This window comes from Ovis aries, chromosome 18, assembly GCF_016772045.2.
Source record: "Ovis aries strain OAR_USU_Benz2616 breed Rambouillet chromosome 18, ARS-UI_Ramb_v3.0, whole genome shotgun sequence".
Lineage (NCBI taxonomy): Eukaryota > Metazoa > Chordata > Mammalia > Artiodactyla > Bovidae > Ovis > Ovis aries.
Window position 1 is genome coordinate 65,675,697 of NC_056071.1, and position 10,098 is coordinate 65,685,794.

At 51.0% G+C, this 10,098-nt stretch overlaps 1 pseudogene; it reads right to left on the minus strand.

The window, feature by feature from the left end:
- Positions 1-1,051: 1,051 nt before the first annotated feature.
- LOC101123240 (vesicle-associated membrane protein-associated protein A-like) lies at positions 1,052-8,541 on the minus strand (annotated as a pseudogene).
- Between the last annotated feature and the right edge of the window lie 1,557 nt (positions 8,542-10,098).

A 10,098-nucleotide genomic window follows, 5' to 3' on the forward strand; every position in this document is an offset into this window, starting at 1 on the left:
CGTGGTCCTGCGCGCGGCCCGCCTGGGGGCGCCTGCTCCCGGGTGAGCCCAGAGCGTGGAACTGGTCTCTCCTTCCAAAGAGAGCCGGGAGTCTGATCAACAGGGGCCCCTTTCGGAGTGCTATTGCAGTAAACGTTTGAAAGCTTAGAGTTCTTTCAAGACAAATCCTCTCCTGGGGGCTTCTTTGGTGGTCCATGGCTAAGACTCGGAGCTTCCCATGCTGGGGGGCCAGGGTTCCCATCCCTGATCAGGGAACTCGATCCTGCATGCTGCGACGAAGAGTTCACAGGCCTCAACTTAAAAAAAAAAAAAAGATCCCACATGCCCAAACTAAGACCTGGTGCGGCCAAATTAAAAAAAAAATTTTTTTTAAGAAAGAAATGTTCTCCAAAGTAACAAAAATGTGGAGTAGGGCAGAGCATGGGGCAACACTGATTATTACAGCAGCAGCAGTGCCCTGATTATCACCAGGCGCTGTTACCTCTCTGGTTCTCTGACACTAACATGGCCACCGGGGACAAAGGCTTTCACACCCCAGTCCACGGTACAGGTGTGACCCTGTGCACACCCACACAGACAGCTGAAGTAACATCTACTCCCACACTGTGAGGCCCTTTCTGAGGCTTTCACTTCTACACCACTTAGGGTTGCCAGATTTAGCCATAAAAATATGGGACTCCCAGTTAAATCTGACTTTAAGATAAACAACAAAGACTTTTTATTAGTATGTGTAAGCCCTGTATAACACTGGGGATATATTTATATTGAAAAAAAATGCCTTTATTGTCTGAAATTCAGATTTAACAGAGGTCCTGTATTTTACCTGACAACGCTTTAAAATGCTGGTCACAATCCCCTAACCTGATGTCACTAGTGAGTCTTGGGCCCCTTAGGTGACAGGACCACAGCACTTCTTTCTTTATGGGGAAACCAAGTTAAGTGCAGGAACTAGATTCTGAGCCCGTGGGCACCACCCCTCCCAGCTGTCACACTCTCCTCCCCTTCCCCCACCCCCAGCCCAGCAAAGGCCAGCACTTGCTGCAGTAAAAGGTTTGTGTTTGTTTGTTTGTTTTAATCAAGCAAGAATCTGTTAACAGTTTTATTGTTTTTGTGTTAAATACCATGAGGCCGGATTGGAAAAATGAAAAACTCAGTCAACAACTGCTTTACAAGGGATAAGAAAAATCCTGCCTTGATATGAGCAAAGGTGAAGGAGAAAATTTACACTGTACAAGGCACCATTTCCCCACAGAATACCTCCTGGCATTTCCTGAATGAATGGGATTAGCAATCTAAATAGATCATATTTCAAGAGTTAACAGCAACAGATAAAATTCTAAAGGATCATTAAAATAACATTTGCAAGACTCTGGAGAATTCTTGAACTCTTATTAAAACCACAAAGAAAGAGCAATTCTTTACGTGTGAATTTCATAAAGGACTGAATGTGCAATGACACCCTGTAGGGATGGTCTGGTGGCAATGGTGCTTCTGGGACCCGAAGCCCCGCTCTTCCATGTCTCTTTCTAACCATGAGACCGTTGCTGGCGAGGCCTACAGGACACACAAAGCTGTACACACAAAGTGTGGCCACCGTGGACCACACAACCAGTAACACAGTTGTTCCGTTGCTCAGTTGCATCTGATTCTTGGCAACCCCATGGACTGCAGCATACCAGCCTCCCCAGTCCTCCACTATCTTCCAGAATTTGCTCAAACTCGTGGCCATCGAGTCAGTGATGCCATCCAACCACCTCATCCTCTGTCGTCCCCTTCTCCTCCTGCCTTCAGTCTTCCCCAGCATCAGGGTCTCTTCCAATGAGTCAGCTCTCCGCATCGGGTGGCCAAAGTATCGGAGTTTCAGCTTCAGTCTTTGCAATGAATCTTTTCTGGTCAAAAGGAAACAAAAGAAATAGCTCCCTGTACGCCTCACTCTTCAAGCTGAATTTCCCGATAAAGAATCTAGTGACGAGGACTGCAGTGACAGCAAGAAGTGAAGGCGGGGGACTGGTGACACTCTCTCTGGAGGCCCCAGCTGAGGTGGATCCAGATTTCTCCGGATGTGCTACCTTCTTGAGCCTGAGCCTCCTCCCTCGGGGACTGGTTTTCTTCTTTCAGTTCTCCTTTGGAACCTCCTTCACCGTTCCTTGAGCTTCCTGGTCTCGGTCTTGTTGAGGGAAACACAGCGGGGCTTAGGCAGGGGTCATCCGGCTTCGCAGCGCTCAGAGGAGCGGCTTTGCTGGGTTCTATGTCCTTCTATTTATCATTTGCACTGGGCATCTCAAATACACATCTCAACTGAGAACCCATTCATTCATGGGGTTTTGCCTCTTTCTACACGGCTTCCATGTCTGAAACGCTTGGTGGAGCAAAGATCGTCTGTACCATAAACTTGTGTTCACTCGTCTCACTGGGGTCACTGTCCACCCTGGGTCAGCGATTCCCCTTTGGGCCTCACACAATACCCATGAGGTGCTGTCCTCTTCACTTTGAAACACACCTTTCGATCCGATGGATTTCTCGACGTGAGATCTAGAGTGACTCCATCTGTGAAGGGGCCTTTGAATTCGACAGGATCTGTTGTGTTTTGGAAACAGCGCAGAGCCAGGGCGTGCCCACAGCGTGCGGCTGGCTGCGGGTGGGGATGGCAGCGGCATGGCCAGGCCGCCTGAGCCCTGCACCCGCCGCTCTGTCGCTGGCTCGCCGGACCACCCGCAGGTCCACAGCTCCGGGTCTCATGACTGACTCAGCCCCACACCAGCCGCTGTGGCCATGCACACTCTGGAGGCTTTTTAAAGATGACTTTTGTGTGCAGAAACAACTAGTAGCAGTCACTTTGTTTTTCAAATAAAGTTTTCAATAAATTAATTAAATTCAATTTATTGAAATACTACATTTAAAAGCATAGTTTTTCCTTAAGTACTGATGTCCAACTTAAAAATCTTTTATATTCATAAACCATATGTTCTGTGCTTAGTCACTCAGTCGTGTCCAACTCTTTGGGACCCCATGGACTGTAGCCCGCCAGGCTCCTCTGTCCATAGGAATTCTCCAGAAGAATACTAGAGTGGGTTGCCATGCCCTCCTCCAGGGGATCTTCCCAAGCCAAGGATCGAACCCAGGTCTTCTGCATTGCAGGCAGATTCTTTACTGTCTGAACCACCAGGGAAGCCCAAGAAAACTGGAGTGGGTAGCCTATCCCTTCTCCAGGGAATCTTCCCAACCCAGGAATCGAACCGGGGTCTTCTGCATTGCAGGCGGGTTCTTTACCAGCTGAGCTACCAGGGAAGCCCCTTTATAAATCCAGTCAATTTTAACAGTCATTTACCAGGGGCCTTCTTTGATTGATGGTCAGTCTCCCTGACAAACCAGTTTAAGTAAAAACTCTTAAACTTTTAAAACTACATATTTAAATGCTTCAAACACTTCAATTCAGTAGTGAACAAAACATTACCTAGCAATACGGTGGGTCCTTGCACAGAAGTATCTTCTTTGCAACCACTGGCTGTGCTGATGCAGGTGCTGGAGAGAGAAACAAACAGATGGACACATATATACACACCCACGAACCAAATCATGTCCTAGAAAGGGCAAGTGTTACCCTCTTTATAAACCCGTCCATAACAACCTCTTAGCAGTGACCACTTGTCCGCCTCCTGAATCTCAGTAGAAAATAATTCATTCCAGATAAAGCATTGCCGGCTCCCTTTTGAAGAAAATGAGCATTTTGGGGAGCAGTGGCGCTGAGTGGGAAGGACAGGGAGGCATGTTCAGAGCTGGAGAGGTGGAGGACTGGTCTGCTTCAAATGCTATCCAGCCATCTTTATGGTTAGAGAAAATCAGCCTTCCAAACACCTTGGGATATCACCTTTGGGGTGACAGAGCCGAGCAAGAGCGGGGTTTCAAAGTGCAGACGTAAGGCTCTGTTTCGTGATCCGGGCACTGGCTCTCACAGGGGTCAGTGTGTGAGCAGTCGCTGGGCCATGCGCTCTGCATGTAGATCGTACTTCAGTTTTGTTGTTGGTCAGCTGCCGAGTCATGTCCGACTCTTTGTGACCCCGTGGACTGCAGCACGCCAGGCCTCCCTGTCCCTCACCGTCTCCCAGAGTCTGCCCAAGTTCATGTCCATTGCATCAGTGATGCCATCCAGCTATCTCATTCTCTGACGCCCTCTTCTCCTTCTGCCCTCAGTCTTTCCCAGCATCAGGGACTTTCCAATGAGTTGGCTATTCTCATCAGATGACCAAAATACTGCAGCTTCACTTCAGCATCAGGCCTTCCAATGAGTTATTCAGAGTTGATTTCCCTTAAGATTGACTGGTTGGATCTCCTTGCTGTCCAAGGGACTTTCAAGAGTCTTCTCCAGCACTGCAGTCCAAAGGCATCGATCCTTTGGTGCTCTGCCTTCTTTATGGTCCAGCTCTCACAATCGTATGTGAGCACTGGGAAAACCTAGTCTTGACTGTGCAAACTGTTGTTCGCAGGGTATTGTCTCTGTTTTTCAACACAGTCTAGGATTGTCATCGCTTTCCTGCCAAGAAGCAGCTGTCTTCTGAATTCATGGCTGCAGTCACCATCCGCAGTGATTTTAGAGCCCAATAAGAGGAAATCTGTCACTGTTTCCATATTTCCCCCTTCTGTTTGCCATGAAGTAAGGGGCTTGGATGCCATGATCTTCATTTTTTTAATATTTAAGCTGACTCTTTCAACCTCCTCCTTCACACTCATCTAGAGACTCTTTAGTTCCTCTTCACTTTCAGCCATTAGAGTGGTATCATCTGCATATCTGAGGTTGTTGTTTCTCCCACCTATCTTGATTTCAGCTTGTAACTTATGTGGCATTTCTCATGATGTGCTCAGTGTATAAGTTAAATAAACAGGGTGACAGCAGGCAGCCCTGTCGCACTCCTTTCTCAATCTTGAACCAGTTGTTCCATGCGGGGTTCTAACTGTTGTTTCTTGATCCACATACAGGTTCCTCAGGAGACAGGTAAGATGGTCTGGTATTACCATCTCTTTAAGAGCTTCTACAGTATGATGCACACAGTCAAAGGCTTTGGGGTAGTCGATGAAACAGAGGTAGAGGTTTCTCTGGAATTCCCCTGCCTTCTCTATGATCCAGCGAATGTTAGAAATGTCATCTCTGTTTCCTCTTTCTTTTTTAAACCCAGCTTGGACATCCGGAAGTTCTTGGTCCGCATAAGGCTGAAGCCTAGCATGCAGGATTTTAAGAACGGCCTTATTAGCACGGGAGATGAGTGCAACTGTCCGACGGTTAGCACATTCTTTGGTACTATCCTTCTTGGGAACTGGGATGAGGATTGACCTTTTCCAGTCCTGTGGCCACTGCTGCGTCTTCCAGATTTGCTGACATATTGAACGCAACACCTTGATGGTGTCATCCTTTAGGGTTTTGAAGAGTTCTACTGGAATTCCATCGCATCCACTAGCTTTATTAAAAGAAGTATTTCCTAAAGCCCACTTGACTTTGCTCTCCAGGGTGTCTGGCTCTGGGTGACTGACCACACCTCATAGTTATCCAGTTCATTAAGATCTTTTTTGTACAATTCTTCCATGTATTCTTTCCATCTCTTCTTGATCTCTTCAGCGTCTACTAAGTCTCTACCATTTCTGTTCTTTATTGTGCCCATCTTTGGGTGAAATGTTCCCTTGAGATCTCCAATTTTTCTAAAGAGATCTCTAGTTTTTCCCCTTCTGTTGTTTTCTTCAATACTTCAGTAAAAAGCTCCAAAGTGTGCTTTGAAAGTTAGTTAAGCTTCTCTTCCTCTGGATACCATGCTCACAAGCCAGAAGTTCACTTTCTGCAGGCCCAGGTAGAGTAGCCCTTTTACAATAGGGCTTGAAGAGTTTCACCCCAAAGCATCTAGCAGCAAGCACCCCGATGTTAACTCATTGTTCTGGTATTTCAGGTCAACCAGCCGCTCTCCCACCAGGCATCAGCCCAGGCCCTGGACCCTCTGCTGGGCCCCAGGACAGCCTGCGGTGGTGGGAGGGGCAAGGCTGAGCTCAGCCGTGGACGGGAGCCCAGGCACAGAGTGCCCAGGACAGGCAGATCAGGCTGGTGTAAGGGGAGGGGGAGCGGGGGAAGATGCAGGGTTTAGCCGTCTGGGGAAGGGGTGAAGGAACAGGGGTCCTGACATCCAGGCAGCAGGGGGAGAATCACTGACACCCTAAATGCCACCTTGAAAGTGAAAGTCAGTCACTCAGTCATGTCCGACTCTTGGCGACTCCATGGATTTAGTCCATGGAATTCTCCAGGCCAGAATACTGGAGTGGGTAGCCTTCCCCTTCTCCAGGGGATCTTCCCAACCCAGGGATCAAACCCGGCTCTCCCACATTGCAAGCAGATTCTTTACCAGCTGAGCCACAAGGGAAGCCCAAGAATGCTGGGGTGCGTAGCCATTCCCTCCTCCAGGGGTTCTTCCCAACCCAGAATTTGAACCAGGATCTCCTGCATTGCAGGCAGATTCTTTACCAACTGAGCTATCAGGGAAGCCCAATGCCACATTACAGCTCCCAAATTCAAGTCAATTTTCTCACTGCATCCCTAGGAGAACTCTTACTACATTGTCCCAGGTCGTGCACAAGGCCAACAGGGCCAACACTAACTAGGAAGCAGTCACGCCAGCACCAGGATGAAAAGCTCCTAACCCCGACTACAGACCTGACCCTGCAGCCGTCATTCCCAGCCAGAGAAAACCCCGCACTCAAACCAACTGAGGCCCAGCCGACCGGGGCCCAGCCGACTGGGGCCCCGCCTGGGCTCCCGCCTCCATGTCCAGCACTGCCAAAGGCAGAGACTGAGCCTGGGTCCAAGCCGGTCACCAGGAGCAACAGGGCAAGTCCATGGCCCCCGAGCAAGTGATCCGTCAGGTTCAAAGTGTGGGCCACACTGCAGGACACCTTAAATGTCAACAGCCTTACACTTGGGGAGGGTGGTGGTAAGAGTTTGAGCCACAGAGACCCTACAGACATGTGAGTGAGTCTTCCCAGTGCTCTTCTGACTTTTCCCTCATCATCCTAGAGAACTGCTGGAAAGTTCTCTGCCTTAAGGAGATGCGGGAGAACACAGAGATGGAGTCCAAGGCTGAGCCCCTCTGCAAATTCGTCACTTTCAACTGAGATCCACGGAAAGAAACCCGCCTCCATTATCACCCAGAGCACTCGGGGCTCAGCACTGGGCCCTTGGGGCTGGCGACAGGAGACGCGGCTTTGAGCTCAAGCGATCAGGCCCAGGACTTCTTCCCAGACGGCGCAGTGGGGAAGAACCCGGCTGCCACTGCGAGAGACACGAGATGAAGGCCGAATCGCTGGGTAGGGAAGATTCCCTGGAGAGGAAATGGCAACCCACTCCCCATTCTCTTGCCTGGAGAATCCCACGAACAGAGGGGGCCTGGTGGGTTACAGTCCACAAAGTCGCAGAGTCGGACACGACTGAGTGACCAAGCACACACACCATCAGGCCCGGGTGTGACCCACACCCCTGCCCCCACTGCCTGGGGCGGCCCCCTTCCCCAAGCTCAGTGGGAAGTGCGGAGGGCAAGGACCCTGGCCCCTCCTTTCCTCACTCAGAAAGAAAGGACTCTTGGGGGGACGTAGCCTGGGACTCGAGGCCTGGGACTCCAGCCAGAACATCCAGTTCAGCCGCGGGCAGGCTGAACGGTTCATCCATTCCTCCACAGGGCCTCACCTGCCTCTGCTGCAGAGTAACACCAGGATTTGTTGATGGCTCAGTTGGTAAAGAATCCGCCTGCAATGCAGGAGACCCAGGTTCGAATCCTGGGTTGGGAAGAACACCTGGAGGAGGGAACCCCTGGAGGAGGGAACGGCTACCCACTCCAGTATTCCGACCTGGAGAATTTCATGGACTGTATAGTCCATGGAGTCCCAAAGAGTTAGACATGACTGAGTAACTTTCCCTTCACTTGGTGACTTTACTAAAGATGGCCCCCACCTTGTGAAAACAGACTCATAGACACAGGAAACAAGCGGCTGGCTGCTGGAAGGTGGAGGGAGGCTATTTGGAGAAGAGGATCGAGAGGCAGAACCCTCCAGTTAGGAAGTAAATAAGTCACGGGACGTAACGCACAGGATAAAGAATATGGTCAACGATACTGTACTAACTCTGTGTGGGGACAGATGGTTACTAGACTGACTGTGACGGCCACAGGGCACGCGATGTCGCCTCATTCAGTACACCTGAAGCTAACACCACACAGTGCATTCGCTGTATGTCAACTGTTTCAGACTTCCCTGGTGGCCTGGTGGGTGGGAATCCACCTGCCAGCGCTTGGGACACAGGTTCGAGCCCTGGTCCAGGAAGACTCCGTACGCCACGGAGCAATTCAGCCTCTGTGCCATAGCTACTGAGCCCAAGCTCTAGAGCCCCCGCGCCTCAACCACTGAGTCCGCATGCCTAGGGCCTGTGCTCCGCAACAAGAGGTGACTCCGCAATGTGACATCGACCCACGACACGTACTGAGCAGCTCCGGCTCGCCGCAGCCCGAGAAGAGCCTCCATAGCCGCGAAGACCCAGCGCAGCCAAAACTAAATAAATAAAAGGTTTTTTAAAAAGTTTGCTCCCACCTATTCTTATTCCACAAATGTTTATTAAGTTACCCAAATACACCAGACACTGTTTTCTAGGTCCGACATAAAGTACCCCAGACTGGGGGTCTTAAACGAGAGAATTTTCTCACAGTCTCACAGGCTGGAAAGTTCAAGACCAAGGTGTCAGCAAGGCTGGTTTCTCCCGAGGCCTCTCTCCTCGCCTTGGGGACACCCATCTTCTCTCTGCCACCTCCACGGTCCTCCCTCTGTGCAGCTGAGTCCTCGTCCCCTCTTCCTGTAAGGACACCAGTCGTAGCCCATCAGGACCCCCTAGTGACCTCTTCTTGACCTGACAGCATCTGTCAAGACTCGTCTCCAAATACAGCCCCGTTCTGGGAGCCCGGGGGTTTGGACTTCCACAGGCCAATTTTGGATGGACGCAACTGAGTCCATAATATGGATGTTGAATCTTAAAAAAGATAAAGAAAACGGAGTCCTGGGACCCCTCAGAGTCCGGGAGATGTGACTTCAGCCCCACCCAGAGAAAAGCTCAAACCCAGACGGGACCATCAAGGCAGGAGCCTGGAAGAAGAAGGTATGGGGGCTTGCCTCACCCAAAACCATTGCAGAGAAACCCCACCCGGCCCCAGCAAACCATGTGTGTGCGTGTGTGTGCGTGTGTGTCGGCCAGGCCACAGATGCCGCGTCACTGTGCGCAGGTGCCTGTGGCTCCCGCCACATCCCCGTCCCCAGGGAAGCCTTTCAGGGAGCAAAGCTGCATCACCTTCCCAGGCGGCGCTCAGCAGCCGCGGCGCTCAGATCAAGACCCCAGAGGAGAAACAAGAGCGCAGCGCAGAGCAGAGGCCAAAGAGCGAGCTCACCGCTGAATCCCGCCTCCGTCCAGCCCCTCCTCGCCCCAAGAAGTCCCTGGCTGTCCCAGCTGCTAGCTCCATCCAGCAAATGCTGCTCTTACAAACAGCTGACCCAGATTCTCGGCTTGAATTAGGATGTTCCCCAGGCAGGCCAGGACATACAGGGATGAATTTAAATGTTTCTTAAAAGCAAACTCGGGCTGCCCTCCCCAGCAGGGACAGTGGTGTGGGCACCAGCCAGCGGCCGTGACCCCCAGGCGGGACCTCATCATGGTTCCCGCATCTTGGGCCTCCTTCCCCATGCTCCACGCTGACTCACGGAACCGCTGCAGAGACATCTGTGTTTTAAATTTTAATTAACCCACATTCTTTCCTAGATCTCCTGACCTGATTTTCCATTCTCTCTCTGCTGGGACCTCCGTGTAGCAATAGAATCACGTTCCATTTTAACCCCAATACCCGTTAAACAGGGACTTGACCCTCCAAAGGACACAGACATCAGGCAGCAAAGCAGGAACTGGCGACAAATGAATGCGTCGGCTAGGGCCACTGCTCCCCTGGCCACCTGGGATCACAGAGGTGGAGGGGCGGGGCCCAGTCCAGGCCAGTCATGGGCAAGGGCGTGTGGACCCTGCAGATCCCGGAATGGTAATCA